General features: G+C 47.0%; 1 protein-coding gene across 3 annotated transcripts in view; it reads left to right on the top strand.

The window, feature by feature from the left end:
• ACSL1 (acyl-CoA synthetase long chain family member 1) overlaps window positions 1-19,667 on the top strand; it is a 200,621-nt gene that overhangs the window by 136,293 nt on the left and 44,661 nt on the right. The window contains exon 1 of one of the 3 annotated variants that reach the window (XM_002914019.4): window positions 15,171-15,354. The exons of 1 other annotated variant lie outside the window; for it this stretch is intronic. The gene's annotated coding sequence lies outside the window, so the exon portion shown is untranslated. Of the gene's footprint in view, window positions 1-15,170; window positions 15,355-17,884; window positions 18,198-19,667 lie in introns of those variants that run through there. One more of the 3 variants, XM_019792652.2, reaches the window with a different exon arrangement.

The raw sequence follows: 19,667 nt of genomic DNA, 5'->3' as shown, positions 1-19,667 counted from the left end.
CTGCGGCGCCGGTGGTCTCGGCGGAGGCGCGGGGGCTCAGGCTGCCCCGCCGGCACGAGCCCGGGAGGCGGCGGCCTCAGCGGAGACGCGTGAGCCTCCCCTCGGCTCCCGGAGACGTTGTCCTTTTCCGGCCTCTACCCTCGGCTCCCGCGGCAATGGAGGCCTTCGGGCCCCCCGAGCCGTCGCCGCTTCCTGTGCCTGAGCCGGGGATGCCCGGCCGCCGTTTCGCGCGGGCTGCGCGGGCGCGGGGCTGGTGCACGGCGGGGTCCGGGTGACGCGCGCCGCGGGACCGGCCTCTTGTTTGTGTGGCGGCGGGGACTGGCCCGGCCCGGAAGCCGGACCCCGAGCGTCAGATGCGAGGGATGATCCCGCGGGGCTGGGGCCGGCGGTCTCTCGGCCACGGGCATCCCTCCTGTCCCCGTGGCAGGGTTTCTGAGGCGCTCTCGGACCGCGCCTGGAAGCCTCCGAGCCGGACGGTCCTGCTACCTCGGCGTGATGGTGGCCCTTGCGCGGAGCGCTTGCAGGAGGGTCAAATGCCGCATCAAAAAGCCGGTTACCAAATGTAGAAATTCTCGCGGTGTCTCCAGAAGAGTGCCCATAGCCGCTGCACATAGCGTGTTGCAGTCATTGATGCACGAAGCCTGGTGTTTTGAATTTAGGAAGCAGACATGATACCTGTCACCTTGCAGCGTAGCCCGAGAGGGGTGGTAAATGACTCGAATGGACACGTGGACGAGAACCTAGAAACAGACACTCATCAGTGTGTATGTTAGGATCTCAGACCCCTTCCCCAGTCCAGCCCCTTTCAAGGTTATGGAGCTTAATTTAGAACGTTATAAAAGTGCTCTTCGCCCTTTAAAGTACTTTAAAGCATTTTCTTGGTGCAGGAGTATCCAAAGTGCCCCCGACTGTCAATACCCTTCCTTTTATTTTTTTTGTCTTTGCTTAGCACAAGAAAAACATGAAATCTCACAGTTTCCGACGCAAATTTCACCTGTGATTATCCCAGTGTAAACAGTTATTTGCTTAACACAAAACGTCAGTCAAAAATTTCTGGTTGATTCTGCACTTTCAAGTGGAGATGACGGGTTAGATTGGCAGATGAGTGGGGTCGAGGAGGTCGAACTTTTAAAGGAAATCTTGCTTCCCATCATTGTGGAGCCAGTCTTTGGAGATGTTTTTTCTTGTCCCCACTCAACCGGGAAAATCCCTTCCCAGTCCGTAACTTGACTCCTTATTTGTGAAAGGAACGCATTAGGCTAAAGTCTTTCATGAGCTAAGATTCTATGACTGGAAAAAGAAAATCCTTAAAAGAGGCAAACCTCACACCTCCCTCCTCACTTAAAATAATATAGACATATTATAGACCATATATTATAGATCTCTGTTTTCTGCATTTACTGTAAACAGAAGAATTTTTTAAAATCACCTTTCCCTCACAATTATAAGCATTTTGACCTATTTCCTTCCTGTCTCTGTTATGCATATTTTGGCAGTATTTTTATTATTATTGCAGGCATCCTGACTAAAAAGAGATCTGTGGGCTTTTTAATTTGGGGGCATTTAAGAGATAGCTATTTGGGACAAATGCAGGTAAGGACAGGTTTCAGTTTGTATCATAGAGGTAGAATTTTCATGGCTAGCTCTCTTTTGAATGAAGTTTGAAAGAACTGAAAGCGTCCTAGCATGCCACAGTATCCATGCCTCAGGTCCAGGCCGTACTACATCGTTCGTTTTTCATGTAGCTGTCTTGTGGAAAATGGACGTGTTCAGAGGAGGGGCTAGGGAAAGATCAGACTGTTTCCTCATTACATCTGGGGATTTCTCCTCTCTCCCTCCAAGTTTCACTTTTCTGGAAAGAGCAAGACTATAGGAATATTAGTAATTTCTAGATATTGATATTCAGCAACCTGAGATGAATATATATTTTAAGGTCAGTTGCTGAATTTATTGTGCACATTTGCCACATAAAGCGTATGTCCATTATTCTTCTGCACTTACTCTCTCTTGTTTACAAATTCTGTTGAGTTAGGATCCATTGAGAATGTTTTATGAACAGTATGGTTTGGATGACACGATGGGTTAGACTCTTGTGTTAAAAAATACAGAGGAACTTCAAGGCAGCTCCAAGCTGTTGGTATCCAATGGCCTAACTTGAAATCTTGGTCTTCAAGCCTTTCTCTCTCACGGGCGGGTCAGTCCGAGGAGGTGGACTGAAGATGCCAAGAGTTTTTACTGAAGGTTGTCACTCCAACTTGGGCAAACATCTTAGGGTCACTTTTCTTTGATACTCACGCCTGGAGACGACCTCTCAGTGAACAGAGCTGATCTGAAGCTGCCAGTGGTTGAGTTTAGCTTTAAATATTGTTGTACTTAAAGGGGCTCTGAGAGCTTGCTTTTTTTTTTTTCTTTTTTTTTTTTTAAGATTTTATTTGAGAGAGCAAGCACGAACACGAGCAGGGGCGGGTGAGAGAGGCAGCGGGAGAAGCAGACTCCCATGAGCAGGGAGCCCGATGTGGGGTTTTATCCCAGGACCCTGAAATCATGACCTGGGCCGAAGGCAGACTCTTAACTGACTGAGCCCCCCAGGCTCCCTCCCTCTGAGAGCTTTTAAAGAAACCCGAGTTGGTAAAGCTTATGGACTAGAATAGAGGCAGTTCTACCAGTGTTTGTGGCTACAACTCTGAAATTATCATTTTATCTCCAGTTCCTTAACTAAAATGCGGAATGATAGCTCATAGGAATTTCTAGTTTGTGTTAAGCCCAAGGTGATACGTAATTTGAAAAAATTGCCCAGACCACAGAGAAAACTAGTCCGTGTTAGGTTGCCTTTTCTGCTTTTTTACATGCTGACATTTAGAAGTTCTTGACTGAATTGTAACCTTTGTGGAATCAAAAGGGGACAATGAAATACGAAATGAACCTTGCTTGAAATGTGACTGGCTTGGAGAGAGGGCACATTCTTTGGACGAAAGCTTAGGTGGAGCTGAGCACTCTGTTGCCCTGTGCTGCCTGCCTAGAAGAATACCTTTGGCTGGAGGCAAATGTCTCATTTCCAAAATCTAAGATTTCAAAACTGGTGGCTCTGTGTACCTGGGCTAATTCTCTTCATGAGTTAGATGCCAGTCTTCCAAGTTTTAAATGAAAATTTGAAAGCTGTCTAATATCTAAATCAAAACCATTTGCCTCAGAAAACCTATATACATATGTGTGTGTGTGTGTGTGTGTGTATGTATATAAAATAAAAAATTATAATTTTTAAAAGCACATACAGTATGTAAATACGAAAGTATTTATAATAGGACTGTATGCTTTCATTATAGAATTATATGAAAATAGGAATATATATTATATGCTTCTTATATTATAACAGGAACCTATGCTTATAGAACATTTGGGAGCTATAAAAAAGGTCTTCGAGAGAATAAATGCTAGTAACGTTTGTGTATTTCCTTTTTGTGTTTTTTGAAACAATTTTTTTAATTTACTTTTTCATATTAATGTACTATATCGTTTTAATTGAAGATAAAATTTTGATAACTATATTTTAATTACCTGTTATATTGTGAACATTTTCCCATGTTGTTACCTGCTCCTGAAAAAATGAATTTTGAGGATAACTGCATAATGGGGGTGTATGGGATATGTCCCAATTTCTTTGCCCTTCTCCTATTGTTGGATGTATATTTTTAAAGATTTATTTATTTATTTTAGAGAGAGAGGGTGCCTATGTGTGTCTGTATGGGGGAAGGGCAGAGGGCACTCCTGCTGAGTGCAGAGCCCATCATGGGGCTTGATCCTAGGACCTTGAGATTGTGACCTGAGCTGACATCAAGAGTCAGACGCTCAACTGACTGAGCCACCCAGGTGCCCCTATTGCTGGATATTTAAGAATAACTATTTCAGAACAGTTTGCCAGGCATCTTATATATTTAAGTGTATCTTTTTAAAATATTAGGGCATGTTCTGCTCTAAAGCTGTTGAAATTGACAATGATTTGAAAATCATTTTTGTTAGTGAATGGTTTTATTGGACTTTTGGGTTCATGTGTTCTAGTCAACAGCTTTCGAAATAAGAATTTCATGGTCTGGAGAGATAAATGGAAAAAATTAGGGCATCAAAGGAGAAAATATGGATTGCTGTTTATACCATTTCCTCATTCTGGAAGGCCTTCTGATAAATGTATTATCTTCCACATGCACAGTTTTGGCTGTGGAAAAAATTGGTGCTTTCCCCCTCAGGTTTGTTATGAGAGAAATGTCTGTATATCTAAGGCCCAAATACCTCGAATACCATTTATTCTTTTAATAACTAGAGTAAAGAGAAAGTTGCTGCAGAGACTAGTTTCTCCCTCAAGGCTCAGCTGTCACCTACAAAGCAGGGCAGTGTCAGCTGACTAACCTTGCAGCCATAGCTCCGGCAGGGGCAGGCTCAGGACATGATAGGTGGTGATAACAGCCAACCGCGCAAGGCCTTGTTCTCAGTGCTTCTGATGTGTTAACTCAGTTAATCCTCCCAACAGCCCTGCAAGGTAGATCTTACTATTATCCCTATTTTACAAAAGATATAAAAACAGGTGGAGGGATTAAGTCGCCCAAACCAGGATTTGAACCTACACAGTCATGCTTCAGGGTCAGAGCTCCTAATTAATTGGCTTGGCTGCCTCTCTAGAGCTTGAAACGTTCTTAGTCCAGGGAGTGTCTGGAAAGTTCCAGGTTACCCAGCTAGTGGCGAGACTGAGGACAGAGCTGGTTCTTTTCCATGCCACTGCTCCTTGATATTTCCCTGTCTCATTTTTGTACTCGGTCGTATGCCACCAGAGTGCTGAAAATGATGACAGATTTTGGTTCAGCTTGGTTTGGTGAGCGGCAAGATCACCTGCTACACGGCTATGACTTTCTAGAGAATTAAAAAGTAAAAGGCTTTGCCTGCTCTAGAAGTGGGTCTCCTAAGACTGGTCAACAGTCGAGGCACATGGTTAATGCACCAAGCGTGTGGAAGGAATAGAGTGCGTGGCTGGGAACAGGAGCCCGGGCTTAGCAGACGTGGTCGAGCGTCACTCACTTAAGGAAGAGATTGGCCTCACCATGCACATAGGTTTGCTTTCTGCTGTGCACCTTACGGTACTTTGTACCAGAAACAGACTTTCTCAGCATGTTTTAGACAAGAGAACAGAACTGTGAATTTTCAGGCTTTGAAGGCACAGTGGTGTCGTCTAGTGGGTATGGGTGCCTTTTTTCTAGTACAATTTTAGGCAGAACCCCAGGATAGCATAAAAAGCAGGGCTGCCTCGGTCGAAGAGGGCAGGGGTGGGAGCCCCAGCTCACGCACATGGACTCGCTTCCACAGTCACCTGGTCTGAGGGACTTCCAAATGACCCCAGACCCCAGAACACTGAAATAGCCTAACTTGCTCCCTTGGCCGACCTGTTGTGTGGGAGCTGGGTGACTTAGCCCAGGTTACACAACCTGTGTTCCCCTCTGGCTATGACATGTAGTGGAGTTTGTTCCTGGGCCTGTTCGGGGAATGACCGGATCTTGATGTACTCCTTGATTTGTGCCCTCCAATCTGTTTTTCCTAACTTACTCTCTGTACAGTATTGCACAATACATACCCATTCTTCCTTTTTCTCCTGGGTGTCACTGCCCAATCCATAGCCCTTCACCTCTGCTTTAGACAGCAGAGACCCTTCGTTAAAAAAAAAAAAAAAAAAAAAGGAGGGTGATTGCTTTTCCTAATGCAGAACTCTGATTGAATCCCTCCTCTGGCCAGAAGCCTTCCAGGGCTCCCTCTAGAAGGCCTCAAGTCTTTATTTAGGTTGGCTCTTGGGAGCTTCTAGAGTCTGCTTCCAACTTGCTGTTTCCCTGCCTCTCGCAAACTACCACATCCTGGGACTTCTGGAAAGCAAACTCTGGAAGCACAGGGTTACATCAAGATCTCTGCATCCTAAGGCCCTTTCTGTGAGCTCTCTCTGCTGCCTGACCGGCCTTCCTGTGTCCTGGAAGGGCCTCGTGGACCCTGTGCATTTAGCAAAAGCTTTCTGCAATTCCTTATCGCACCCTCTTGCCTCACAGCCCTGCTCCTTAGAGATTCCAGATCACTCACTGGAACCCTAGGCTGACATTCAGCTAGATGTGGTGTGCCAGCAGCCACAATGATGGTTAAAATGCTGAAACACTCCCATATTGGTTAGAAATAGCTGCAACCCCAAGTGCCCCCACCCCTAATTCAGATTCGGAAGAGTTAATGCCTGGTTCTTCTGGGGATCTCCTGAGCCTGTTCTGGGCCAGTGTCCTACTTCTTTCCCAACTGGTTGATGCCTAACTGTACTGGTTATTCAGTGTGTGGAATAGCACCCCTCCCTCCCTCCTTCATTTGCCTTTCATGTGAACATATCTTGCTCCTTCACATAGCTACGTTCTAGGCTCTGGGCATTTAATAGACCTCGTCATTGTCATTTGTGTGTTTTCGGCAGCATTTAAAACGGGACCTTACTGCTAGTAAGCACTTAATATTGGCCGACGGTTGGTTGAGACCAGGAGACGTTCAGATGGTCGGGTGTCCTATAGAGGGGGGTCACTGACAAGAATATACATTTAAATGTTCCCAGTTTGTGTATTATGTCATCAAAAATCACTAGACCAAAGCCTGAACTTTCATTGGGTTGAACTTAGTGTCTAGGGGTACATCTGAGGTATCTCTTTCAGGGTACTTGCAGAGATTTTCAAACAGCAGGAGGTTGTAGGCTTTGCAGGATGTGGGAGGGAGGCAGATCAGTGTCAAGTTCTAGATAGTCTTACGTAACTGTACTGTAGTCTTCATTTACCTGGTATTTCTACTTAAAACCATACCTTGTTTCTGTGCCACTAGTGAAAGGGTCAAATAGCTTATTGTTCCTTCTGCAGGAACACTTACCCACATTGTGCCTCAGGCCAGCTTCTGAGGTACCCCAGAAGGTGGAGCTGGCAGGGGACTTGCCTGTCAAGCAGTCCAACCAACCACCTCCGGGAGGACAGAACCACGATCGAGAGGCGTGGCTGCGAGCCCAGAGACAGACTAGACCCGGAAGACAGAGCCAGCCTGTGTCTTCCTCTCCTGACAGGATTGAGAGATAAGCGCCACCAAGGCCAGCACCTCTCTAGAGTGTAGGCTGGCTGGAGATCCCTGGTCCTCGAGGCAGGGGCTGAAGCTTGGGGCTCCCCAGGAGAGGCCTACTCAGATGAGGCCAGCCTCTTAGTCAGCCGTGGCCCTGAGGCCTTGATTCTCCTTCCTCCAGACTAGCTGGCCCAGTCCATTTGGGCTGTCACGTTTGGCCAGGCGACGTCACTGGCAACGTCCTGTCCTTTCCAGGATACTTCTTGCCCTCATGGGCAATGCTGAGTATCTTTGTCTCCCTCTTAGATGGGAAGTCTGTGTGTTGGCTTTGGCGGCAACTGTTACGCTGCCCCCTAGCTGTGCCAGCTTTTCAGGGTGCTCCAATTAGCACTTTGATTTATTGCCTCAAATACTCAAGAACCGACAGAGACTCTAGCCAGGCAGGTGCCCAGAGAATTTGCAGGTACTGCTCAGTAGTAGTCTCCAAAATGGGGCACATGGGCTCCGTAGTGAGGGCAGACCATGCAGGGGGCAGAGTGGATGTATTAGAACTTCGGTAGATACTTATTTTTTAGCTTAAATTCATATATGTGTATTTTATAATGTTCAGAAAATATTTGTCAGTGTCTTGAGTTCATACGTGAGTGCATTTACGTATTAAGCACTCATTTGTTTATTTTGGATGCATTTAAAAAAGTTTAGAGAACCAGAAAATTAACTCCTTCTCTACATTAGCATGGCAAGATACCTGTAAATGGCTTTTTAAAAAAAGAGAGAGAGAGAGAGAGAGAACTCAGTTTGTCAGTTGAGGGGGGATCAAAACTGCTTTACAAAACTAGGTTGTGATTCCTTCAAATTGGCCTCAAACGTCAGGAGAGTCATGTTAAATCCAGAGTATATTTTGACTTTGGACCAAAGCTTAACAGTGGAGAAGCCTCATTAGGACAAAGATTTTATTTTATTTTTATTTTTTAAAGATTTTATGTATTTATTTGAGGGAGAGAAAGAGCATGAGGAAGGGGAGGGGCAGAGGGAGAGGGAGAAGCAGACTCCCCGCTGAGCAGGGAGCCCGACTCGGGATTGGATCCCAGGACCCTGGGATCATGACCTGAGCTGAAGGCAGCGCTTAACTGACTGAGCCACCCTGGCATCCCCAGAACAAAGATTTTATTTATTTATTTTTTTCTGTTTTATTCACTACTGTGAGCCTGGAGCAAAGTTCTGTACAAAGTGCGTACACAGTAAATATTCTCAGATTGAACATATGGACCTTTTCTTGTGTGACAATTAAATATCATGGTGGGTATGGCACTTCGTGTCAATATTTAGGTTGGCTTTCTTTGTCGAAGCCTTGAGTCAGTTGGCAGGACCCAGCGAAGGTGTCAGGTCAGCGTGACCCCCGGAACGGAGCGTCGTGCTGGATGGGCCTCCGGCGTGCCACCTGAATGAGAAGCTCTGTGGGATTTGCTTTAAACCCATTTTTCAAAAAATGGGTGTAAAATGAGACCATAGTCGCAAAACGTTGATCATGATTAAAGGTGAAGCTGGGATTAGGGGCACGTAGTACCTTCTTACACTATTCTATATACCTTTGAATCCATGTGGAAATTTTCACAATAAAATGTAAACAAAACGCAAGGGGAAAATAGAGACCCCAAACTCGCGTCACTTGTTGCAAGTAGGTAATAGCCGGACGAGACCATCTCTTTTTCTTCCTTCCCTTTTGAACATGGCATCATTTTTCAACAGTCCTCTGCAACTTGTTGGATTTGTTTTGTTTGTAGCTTCCCTCGGGCCAGCCACCTCCTCTCGTAGTTACCTGAACTCTGGGTGTTATTCTAGCCCTTGTCCCGTGGTTGTCACCAAGCCCCCCTCCCTCCCCTCCACCTACAATGAGCTTAATCCTTCAGCCCTGTCTGTGTCTCCTGTGTCACTTCCTCCACCACCACTGAGGTCTCCCACAGAGCTGACGACATTTCGAGGTCACAGCGGGGTCCCACGCTCTTCAGAGGCTGTTTGGTCTTGAGGAAGCCCACGGTGCGAGAATATTTGGTAGGTTCCCTTCATCGCTGCTTTTTAGGGACAGTGCTGCATGAAACAGTTAATTTCCGTGCTGAAATCCATAAACACTCCAAAGCGTCCCCATCCGTGAGTGGCTGGTCTGTCTGTGCTCTGTCTCCCGCTTACCCCGTGCGGCTAAGCCATTCCTCTAGTTTATCAGTCCCCCTGAACCGCAGTCTATTTTAAGAGGTGTAAGTAACCCTACCCAACCTTGTGTCCCTTCAGCCTTCTTATCCAGGTCACTGCTATTTGATCGTCGTGACCTCTGTGAGCAGCAAGGACTGGGCCTTGTTCTTCTCTGTCTCCCGCACCAGGCCTCACCCTGGTGGGGACACGGGATACTCTGCAGACAGCGCCCCGCTGCAGGGGGACGAGCTTCACCAGCCGGCCGGGCTGAGTCTGAGCACTGGCGGCGTGACCATGACCCTGGTTTATGGCATCGTGGTCCCTTCCCCGCCGGCCAGCCCGGGCTGGCTCTCAGGCTGTTTCCCCACCCCCACGGGTCTCTGCCTGCTTCCAGCCGGCTCTCTAGAAGGCCCTGCCTTCACAGTCTGGCCCATCCATAGGCTTTCTCCCTCCTGAAGCCCGCCACCGCTTACTTCTTCCCGTTCTGTCTGCATAGTTTGGTTAAATCTTTCCTGCAGGTGCGTTTGTTTTCACTGATACCGGGAACTCGTTGAAGGCAGAAGGAAACGCTGCCAAGTGTTGTCCTTCTGTTGGCAAGGGACGAGGGGGAGTGGCTTTTTCCCTTGCGATTTTGTTCATTCGCAGGGGGACCTTTCTCAGAGGGACCCTTGTGTGGAAGTTGCCACGTAGTTGGTCCATGGCTGTGCCAGGGTCCCAGACGGGGCGGACGGTGAGAGCCTAGGTGTGTATTATCGGGGAGGGGCTTCTCGCCATCTGTCTCCTCTTCGCTGGAGACGTTGCCACCCTTGGCCATTTTCTGGAGTAGGTGGGAAATACATATGTATAAGAGGAAGTGAACTGACCTGTCCTAGTGATATCATCTTTATCTGGAGAAATAAAAAAATAATAATAACACAGCAAAGTACATAGAATAATAAAATCACAAAACAAATATTTACGTGGCACGGCATAGAATTGATGGTTTTTAATGTTGCTTGTTTTTCCTGTGTTGTGCTCTCATCTGGAGTTTCTGGGTGGAGGTGGAATGCTGTTATTGAGTCCCGAACGTCAGGGCCGTGTGGCCATCTTTTGCTTTCTCTAGCTTCATCTTGGAGATGCTCCGTGGTGTCGGTGACAGAAGGGGGCATACATTTCCCCTCTTTCCATCCTTTCTTTATCCCCTTTGAGGTCCACAGGGCAGCAGCGAAGTGGCCGTGAGACTTTGCAGCTCATCAGGGGCACAGCCAGTACCTAGAACAGTGAGGTTTTTGCATCTGAGACTAGTATCTCTTGGACACAACATCTGAGGGGACCCCGGGACTTAGGTACCTTCTCTGCGTGCAGTTTCTCAAACAAATGGGCCCTCCTTTCCGTCCTGGGACCTCAAGTGGAGAGGAGTTCCTGCCTTGCTGGCTCTAGCTGTGGCTATTGTAAAAGGACGGTTGTCCTCTTTCCTATTAAGTTCTTTCCCTCCCAGGAGGGGGAGCCTTCTGCCTCAGGGCTCGCTTTGTGGTTGTCGCAGGCCAGGAAGGTGGAGAGTCCATTCTGAATTATATTTCCTTCCCTAGTTCTTGTCATAATAGTCTCTCCTTGTGTTGCCCTGTCCCCTAGCCTATGGTGTTATGTTCTTAAAATGCAGTCCTCCAGACATATTTAGGGCTCTTCCTGTGCCAGATGTCAACTGAGGTAACGTGCCTTGTTGGATTCAGTGGATGAGTGGGAAGCCGGACCTACAGAAGCGTCTTCTGTCTCGGTTCCTGCAGAAGGCTTGGGCCGGCCTAGCCAGCAGGTCTTGTGTCCATCAGCTCAAGTGAGGCGACTGACTGAGGCCCGTTCTTCCCAGCCCGCCCCTTCTCTAACACGTACCAGGAAACATCCCTGCCTCATGCATGGCTTCCAAGGACTCACTTAATATTAAATCAGTGTTTGAAGACCAATGGAAAAATCTTGCTTCCCTTAGGATTTTTTTTTTTAATGGAAACTTCTCCTCTTAAATCCATGCCACCTCACATTGCCTGGATGTCTACGCTGGGCATGTCCAAACGGTAATTAGCCTTCTCCCAAGTGGCTGTACGTGACATGTCTTCATAGCTATGTTGAAGGGTGATGGAAGGAGAACTCGTTGGCTTTCTTTCCCCTCCTCCTCTGGAGAATGCTGGGCAGGTCCTGCTTGCAGCATTCCTTACATCTCAGATGGCCACCCACCCGGGGGCCCTGGGCGTTTGCAAGGGCTCTCCTCGCTGCAGTCCTGCCATTGCTCCCCAGCAGTTCCTGAGAGGTTTCTCTGGTTTCGAGGCTTCTCTTTTCTGTCATAGAAGACGCGCTTACAGAAGCTGGATGCCATCCTGGTGTCGCGCTCTGGATTCCAGCCTTCTCCTGACTTTGCAGTTCTACTTAAGAAAGGTATTTGTTTGCTCTCGTCCCTTCCTTATGGGCAACCTTGATCTTTCAAAAAGTGATCCACAGTCTCCCGTCCGAATATATGTCTAGAGGTCTGCTAAGGAGAGGAGAGGACCCTTGTCCTTTGTTGACCCTGAGGTGACATACATAAGTGAAACAGTCTGAGAATTGAAAAACCTCATGGGAAGATGGGCAGGAGAGTAGTTTTATGTAGCTTTAAATCAGTGGTTTTCCACCTTTTCTCCCCCCGTCCGCGTCACCTGGGAGGTGGTGCTTACTCCCTTTGAGCACACAGGCTCACGGCAGCGGCAGCCACCGCCGCAATGGCGGGTATGGAGGCAGAACGCTCAAGTTTAGAAATACTTTGAATGCCTCCTTTCTCTTTGGAGAATTGTTGTTCTATAAATACACCGTCCTGGGGCCTGTAACAGAGAATTGGTCAGAATCACAGAGGCTTCTTCGTAACTCAGGAACGGTTAATGAAGCACCTGTCCTGGGCAGGATGTCAGGGGCACATAAAGACAGATGGACAGAGGCCCTCGCCCCGAAAGAGAGGCGCATACACTCCCCACAAGCAAAAAGTAGGAGGTGCTAAGGATCGCACACAGGCTGCGAGGAACATACTCCTGGAATTCAGAGGAGGACTGATCTCTTCTGACTCTGACTGAGGAGGAGGTCATATAATTATGAATTGATGAGAGAAAGTGGCCTATTTGGGTAGGGCTGGACATCTTAAAGCAGGGCCAGGGAAGGGGCTGTAGGTGAAGGAAATGGCAAGGGAGGGGGATGCAGAGCGGGCACGGAGGCATAGGAAAGACTTTCTGGTGGCTTCCAAGGAAGGGCAGAGCTTAAACTTCATATTGTAAAATAGGCACAACGCAGAATTTACCCTTTTAACCATTTTAAAGCATACAATTCATTGGCATCAAGTATGTTCTCAATATTGTCTAATCATTAGTGCTGTGGAGTTTCAGAATTTTTCATCATCCCAAACACAAACTCTGTACCTGTGAAACAATAACTCCCCCTTCCCCTCCCACCTCTATTTCTGTCTCTACAAATTTGCGTCAAAGTCCCTAGAACATGTACCCTGTTTTCGAGGTTCATCTATGTTATGGCGCATATCAGAAATTTCTTTTTTTTTTAAAGGCTGAATAATACTCCATTGTCTGCTGGTACCACATTTTGGGTGTCCCTCTATCTGTTGATGAGCATTGGGATTCAGATCCTGGCTTCTCAAAGCCATGTGTGTCATGGCTGTCATCCCACTGGCAGCACGTGCCTTTCAAGGTCCACAGGCTTTGCCTTCAGCCCTGGCGTTTAGCCCCGTTCTCGCATGGAGCTGGCAGGACATTGACCTTTTCCCGGGCACGGTGTCCTGTCTTTGAACTGAAGCTAATAACATGTCCCCGCCGCGAGGACTGTGGCGAGGATTGCATTTAGTCATGTTTGTAATTGCTTAGCACAGCGGCTCCTAAAGAAATCATTTCAGACTGATTTTCCTGGACGTCTTCCTTCCCTTCTCCTGAACCCAGTTTAATCCTGTCACTCCGTCCAGATTAACTTGCCGGAAGTCCTAGAGCTGAGCCAGCGAGTTGCTTCTAGACGTCCGTTGGTCCGCACACCCTGAAGCAGAGCTAACGTTCTGAGACCACCCTCATCCCTTGAGGACCAGCCCCCCTTGTGCCTTCCGCAGGCGGCTCCTCCTTGAGGGCGTGTGACCTCTTTCCTCATTTGCACTCACTGCGGCCTTGGTTTCACTATGCTGTATATATATTTGTGTTACGTCTTTGACTCCCAAGCCTCACGAATGGGGTCCACAACTTTTTCACAGTTTGGACTACATGTGAAGAGTAAATAACGTACATACCCCAGGAGAGGGTGAGGGTTTCCCCCAAACTCTTGTCAGTCATCACGTGTCACCCAGGCTTTCATTTTGTGAGGTGTCCTCTCTGTCACCAAGGCTCTCATTTTGTGGGGCGTCCTGTCGGTCACTTTCAGATTGATCATGAGGACCCATCAGGCAGAGAAGGCCCCTTTCCTGAGACCACCTCTGCCAGTCCTAGTCTTGGGTCCTCACAAAGCCCCCCTCACTGATTTCAGGCTTTTCTAAGGCAGAGAAATGTAACAGTAGCTGGGTTGTTATTTCTGGAGGCTTGACCTTACAAAGGCAAATATTGGATATTACTGTCAAAAGCTTTTAAAAGTCAGTTTTAAAAAGCAATCAAGTATGAGGTCGAGTTATATGAATATGGACCCATCAGACACATTTTTAAAACTGTCCTAACATTATACAAATGTGTTCCTATGACATGGAAGAATTTGTTCAGTGGTGGCCACACGTGTGACCGCACAAAATCCTGTTTGAAGAAGCATGTTTGAAGATCCTGTTTGAAGAATCATGTTCAAAGAATTTTAATAAAATATCAGTGAAATGTAAATAGGGAAAAAACACACACTTCTCAAGTAATTTTTTTTGCCGTGTGACTGAAATATATATGTAGCTTACTGAGCACAGAAACTATTATAAGTAGACATCGGACCATTTCTTCTATCCCTAAAAGTTGATCTGTTCAAGTTGGACGCGTTATGATTGGAATCTCAGTACTGGGGGCATATGTGGAAGTTGTAGCTTGGTGGCCAATATGAACAGGTGAGGTATCGCCCTATTCTTACTGGTCACAAATTAGTTGAGCTTGATGCTTTAAAAGCATTATGTCCTACTCTTTCTGACTTTGGGGAGATGGGCAGGGAGTGGTTTAGTAGAGAATTTTCAACTCGACTCGAATATTTCAATAAATTCAGGTTTCTAAAAGCAGAACGTCTCTGCCTCATTTCTCCTTTTAAAATCTTCTTGGAAATTGAATTGGTGATCCAGAGAATCACTTTAATGGAAATGAAGTGCGCTAAGGTTTACTATACTTAGTTGGGAGGAAACACTCCAAGGCAGTGGAAGGGAGTCATTAATTCCTTATGGAAGTACTTGCCCACTGCTGTGTGGGGTCCCAAAGTTTCCTGGATGGTCTTTCTCCTTTTCATGCTCAGAATGGGAAGATGGTCCAAGGGCAGTGACCATGGTCAGGAGTTCCTGTATAGCGTGGGGTTTGGACAGCGACTACTGTTGTTCCTCTCTAACTGGTGGGCCCTGGCATCCCTACATCCCTCTTCAGGGAGAGCCCGGCTGCTCTTTTGGTTCGAGAGAGGATGGCTTAAGCAAATCTAGTTTTAGGTAATTTGCCAGCCAGGGTTAAGGATCACGAATCCAACGGTTTTGGAGTGGCACGCTGAAAGAACAGCACACGGTCTGGCTGCTGCCCTCTTGTTCGTCCTGGAGGCCGAGCTCTGCCCAGCCAGAGCAGGACAAAGGGGCAGTTTCAGCCTTCTGTAAATGGCCTATTGTACAAGGGGAGGAGGCGGAGCAAGGAATGGTAGCGTCTTGCCAGCTTGGCTCACTGCTTTTAAGGAGAGACGTCCAGATTTCTTCATTCGCTGCTGCCGGGGCAGGGGTGCCATTTATGTGGGTTTGCTTGAAGGCTGCATTCCTAGTGAAGTATTCCATCAAACCGCGATTATTCAGCTGAATGAAAGCTTGAGGAACTTTAGAAGGGGAGACACGTCCAGATCACCCATTTTTTTGGTTCGTAAATGATAGGAAGAAAATAAAATGCTGATGTAAGTATACATCTGCGGAATCACAGGAGCTCTGTGTGTGTGTGTGTGTGTGTGTGTGTGTACGCGCGCACATGTCCCTGTGTCCTTAGAGAATTATGCCCTTGTGAGTTACCTTTGCCCCAAAGCACTTTTTCCTTGTGTAAACAAAATGGTAAAAGGTGAACCTTTGTGTCTGGGTGGCCTTGGACCCATATGTTTGGAGTCCAGGGTGATGGGGCAAACGCTAGCGGTTATGTAAGACACGGAGTGTTCACATGGAGTTCAGATGCTAAGCTCTCATCCTGCCATGGAAAGTGAGCGCGTGAAGGACACTGCGCTCGCAGTTCCTGAGCCGGGGTGGGCTGCAGGGGACTTGCGAGCCCCCGTGCAAAGCAATACATGCGGGTTCCCAGAGCAGAGGTTAGCAATCGTTCCCCTAGAGGAAAAAGCATGACTTGAGAGTCAGGTCGGTGTCCCCGTTTTGGGCCACACCTCGGGGAAGCCTCTTAGATCTCCAGCCTCAGCTTCCTTATGATCATTTTGTATCATGATATAGTGCGACACAGGATGTGAAAGCCTTTCCGAAACATTTACTCCACATTTTTGGGCTGCTAGCTAGGCTTCCCAAAGTTTGGGTCGATAAGTCCCAGGATTTCTGTTTTCTGACAGTCATGTGATCCAGTTTCTATCACTTGGCCTCATCTATCTATTTCTGCCCAGATCTGCTTAAAGACGCTCTTCGCTCTGGTTCTTTGCCCTGGACTTGCACCATGCTTCCCTGACCACTGTCACTGTGTCCTCTGTCGTTCCGTGGTTTTAGACTCCAGCAAACCCACTTTTCGTAGGTGTGAGGAAGAAGGGTATGCGGGAGTAGCAGCCAGGGAAGGAGACGCTGGCTGCCAATAGGCTCGTGCGTTCTTGACGGAGAAACACTGACTGCTGAGCCTTTAAGCTGATTGAATCATAGTCTTAGCAAACAGCAGCATTGTTATTTACCTGGCCTGCAAACGTCCCGGACGATGTGGAAATTTGCTTTGGAAAGAATTTTAAAAATATTCCAACGAGAACACTATTGGAATAAGAATAAAATCTGTGTGGTTTTCAATCATTTGTTGGCAAGTACGAGTCTTGATTCTTCTTCGAGACCTGTTAGGGGACTGTCTTGAAGCATGGTGTTTATATTCACCTGCGGCATTGAGAGGCTGTTTATTGTGGCCGATTTTCTTTGAATTGGGTCTGCCTCCATTTCTAAATACCCCAGGCACTTTTTCCTTAATAGACGTTTCATAGGAGGGAGAAGATTTTAATGCTTTCCATTCACGTTTAAGAGTCATTCTTCACGTGGATCTAGAAGGATTTGTCATAGTTCTTTACTGGATGGACTACAGTTTCCTGTGCACTGCATTAACCAGTTGGTTCAGTGAAGTTGGTCTGCAGCCTCTCACCTGGCTGCCAGCTGGGAGGCATGAATTAAACCGCTATACCTTCATTACCCACGAAAGATAAGAATGTAGCTGGATTTAAACCCTTAGCATTACAGACTTGTGTCTGCTTAAATGTTCTTGCATGGGGGCTACGAAATCAGTAATTTTCTGAAGCTTTTGTTTTTTTCAAGTTTTCTTTCTTAGTTTTTTAGTTTCTTAGTTTATTTCTTCTCTCTAGAAGTAGATTTTTGTTTTCTTTCTTAGTCTAATGCTGTCTGCAGCTTGGCTACTGCTGATGCTTAAAACAGAAAAAAAATCACCAGCTTAGGACTGCATTTGGGGGGGAATTATTTCATATTCTCACACAGGGATGGGATTCTGTTGAACAGCCGCTGCAAATTCACGCAATCTAGGTTTTATGGAAATCAACTCAGGAACCTGTGGGAGAGAAGAGACAAGGGCAGGGTGTGTGTGTGTGTGTGTGTGTGTGTGTGTGTGGCGGGGGGGCGTCTATTCAGATTTGGGGCACCGTGGGTATGAAGACGGCTGGAAGGTGATTGGAGGGGGAGGCAGGTTTGCACATTGTACTCGTCAGGTTGCTCCGAGTTCACAGGGTAGCCGTGCTGTTTATGAAACCTGACCACTCGGTGCCAACAGGGGCCGGACTCGATTTGTCTGCTTATCCTCACGGTCTCTGTGTATGCGTGCCCTCCTCACAGAGGCCTTGCCTCGTCCCCAGCTCCCACTGGTGGTAACGCTTCTCACACCTTGCAGACATGGCTTGCTTCATTTTGTGTCTTCCCCAGCAGCCGGTTAGCCCACGGAGAGCCTGCACCAGGTCATCAGCCCCGTCCTCCCAGCTGCCGGCGCAGGGCCGGGCACACGCCGCATGCCCTGTGATGGGCACCGACCAGAGTAACTCAATTCCTATGCATTCACCCAGAATAAATCTGCTGGGAGTATACTCCGGACAATCTGTTTCTTTCTTGGTCTGTCTCATGTTGGTTCGACATAACCACCCAACATCTGATCGTGTATTTCACTGATTTTTAAAAATATGTCCTTTGTCTCTTCTTATTAGGAAGCCGAGCAGAAAGAAAACAGTGTCTGTTTTCAGATCTAGCCCTGGCAGTGACACTGATGCCTGTCCCTGCCCATGGGTGGGGCAGTGGGGTGACTCTGCTCCCAGCTGCTCATTGGCCCATCCTCCACCCTCTCTTCTCCCGGGAAGTCAAGTATGAATTTTGTCTGCTAGTTACCTTTAGCCCAGTGGGCAGCATCGCAGGACTCAGCATGTGACTAATGCCCTGAGAGACCTTGGCAGGTCGGGTAAGCGGCAGCTGAGCTCCTGCGGAGCCCCCCACCCCTCCCCCACCCTCGCCACCTCTTCTGCTCTGCAGTGGCGTGTCACCCAGCAGTCAGCTCGGGGTGGCACAGATGGTGAGTGGCTTTGTAAGTCCTGGAGCTCTCTCTCCACTTACGACCTGAAGAAATCTTGCTTATCTGTTCCTTCTCGATTGTTATGTAAAACCTGGAAGTTTCCTCTGTGTGGGGTGTGTGTGTGTGTATGTGTGTGTACACACCTACACAGAGCTGTTGCAGCACAAGACTGCCTGAGCTGAGCAGATACGCTACAGGATTGGCGGCTGGTGAAAACAACGGACCCTCTGCTACTCCACCAAAAAAAATTACGATAGTATGAATTGAAATGTAAAGATTTCTGTATTAGAAAAAAAGAAAATTATCTTCAGCTTTGTGACCTAGCTATTTGAAAGAACATGTAATAAGTAGATCACAGATGCCTTCTAAACGATAGCTAAACTGTCAGCACTTGGTGGATGAGAAAAGCCTTCAGAGCATTTGCTATTATGTCCTTCGCTTTACTGCCGAACGTGCCTTAGAGCATTTACTCATCAATGATTCTCTCGTAAGAATTATTCTTATTTATTGTCTGTACTGCCCACTTTTTATATTGATGTGTATATAAATTGTCTATAACATCCAGGGCGAGGCTTTTCAAATAGTTTTCTTTTGTGTGTTTTGACGTCTTAATTTTGTTTGTAAACTCTTTGTGGTTGGTCAAGCATTGTTTTTAATTAACTCTGTCCCTGACTGTTCTGCACGCAGGACTAATCACAGAGTCTTGGTAGACGAAATAATAATGGTGCCTAGAATGTATCGAGCCGTTTCTGGTGCCATTCTAAGCTTTCGGTGTAAATCATTTAGTCATTCTAAAAGCCCCACGAGATCGCTACTATTTTCAGCTTCCATTTATACTTAGGGAAACGAGGCTCAGGGAGGTGAAGTAACATGTCCCCAGTCCTACAGCTAATAAGCTGGGAAGACGGGATTTGGCTCTCGAATCTGGGGTCTTAAATACCATTCTATCCTTTTGGTCAAATACTACACTGCAATCTCTCTCTAGATACTTGGTGGTTGGTTTAAAGTTTATGTGCACCCTTTTATCATTTTTCTATTTTAGCTATACTATCTCAAGGAATATAAAAGAAACTGATCAGAATAGCAAAGTACAGTTCCCCTACACTTGTATTGCTGCTTTTGTGGTATAGAGTATGGGGAAGGCGAGAGGCACGGTGAAATTTAGGTTGGTGTGTTTTACCTTTACCCATTGGGAGCTAGTTCTGAGATGTGTGGGAAGAAGTGGGAGTGGACGGCCGGTAGGGGTGTGGGCTTCTTTGTGCCTCTCCTCCTCTGCTCTCATTAGCCGTGATAATGAGAGCTGAGGGGAGTCAGGTGCAAGAGGACAGAGACGGTGTCAGGGAAGGAGGTGGTGACTTAAACCACTTGAGCATGTTGTGGCAAGAATTCTTTGTGAGTGAAGCCTTTTTAATGTGGGGAGTGGAAACTCAACTCAAAACTGGCAGACGTAAAATGAATTTCTAAAGTGTT

Source organism: Ailuropoda melanoleuca, chromosome 18 (assembly GCF_002007445.2).
Source record: "Ailuropoda melanoleuca isolate Jingjing chromosome 18, ASM200744v2, whole genome shotgun sequence".
Lineage (NCBI taxonomy): Eukaryota > Metazoa > Chordata > Mammalia > Carnivora > Ursidae > Ailuropoda > Ailuropoda melanoleuca.
Note: the sequence above shows the minus strand (reverse complement) of the source record. Positions and strands in the feature narration are given on the sequence as shown.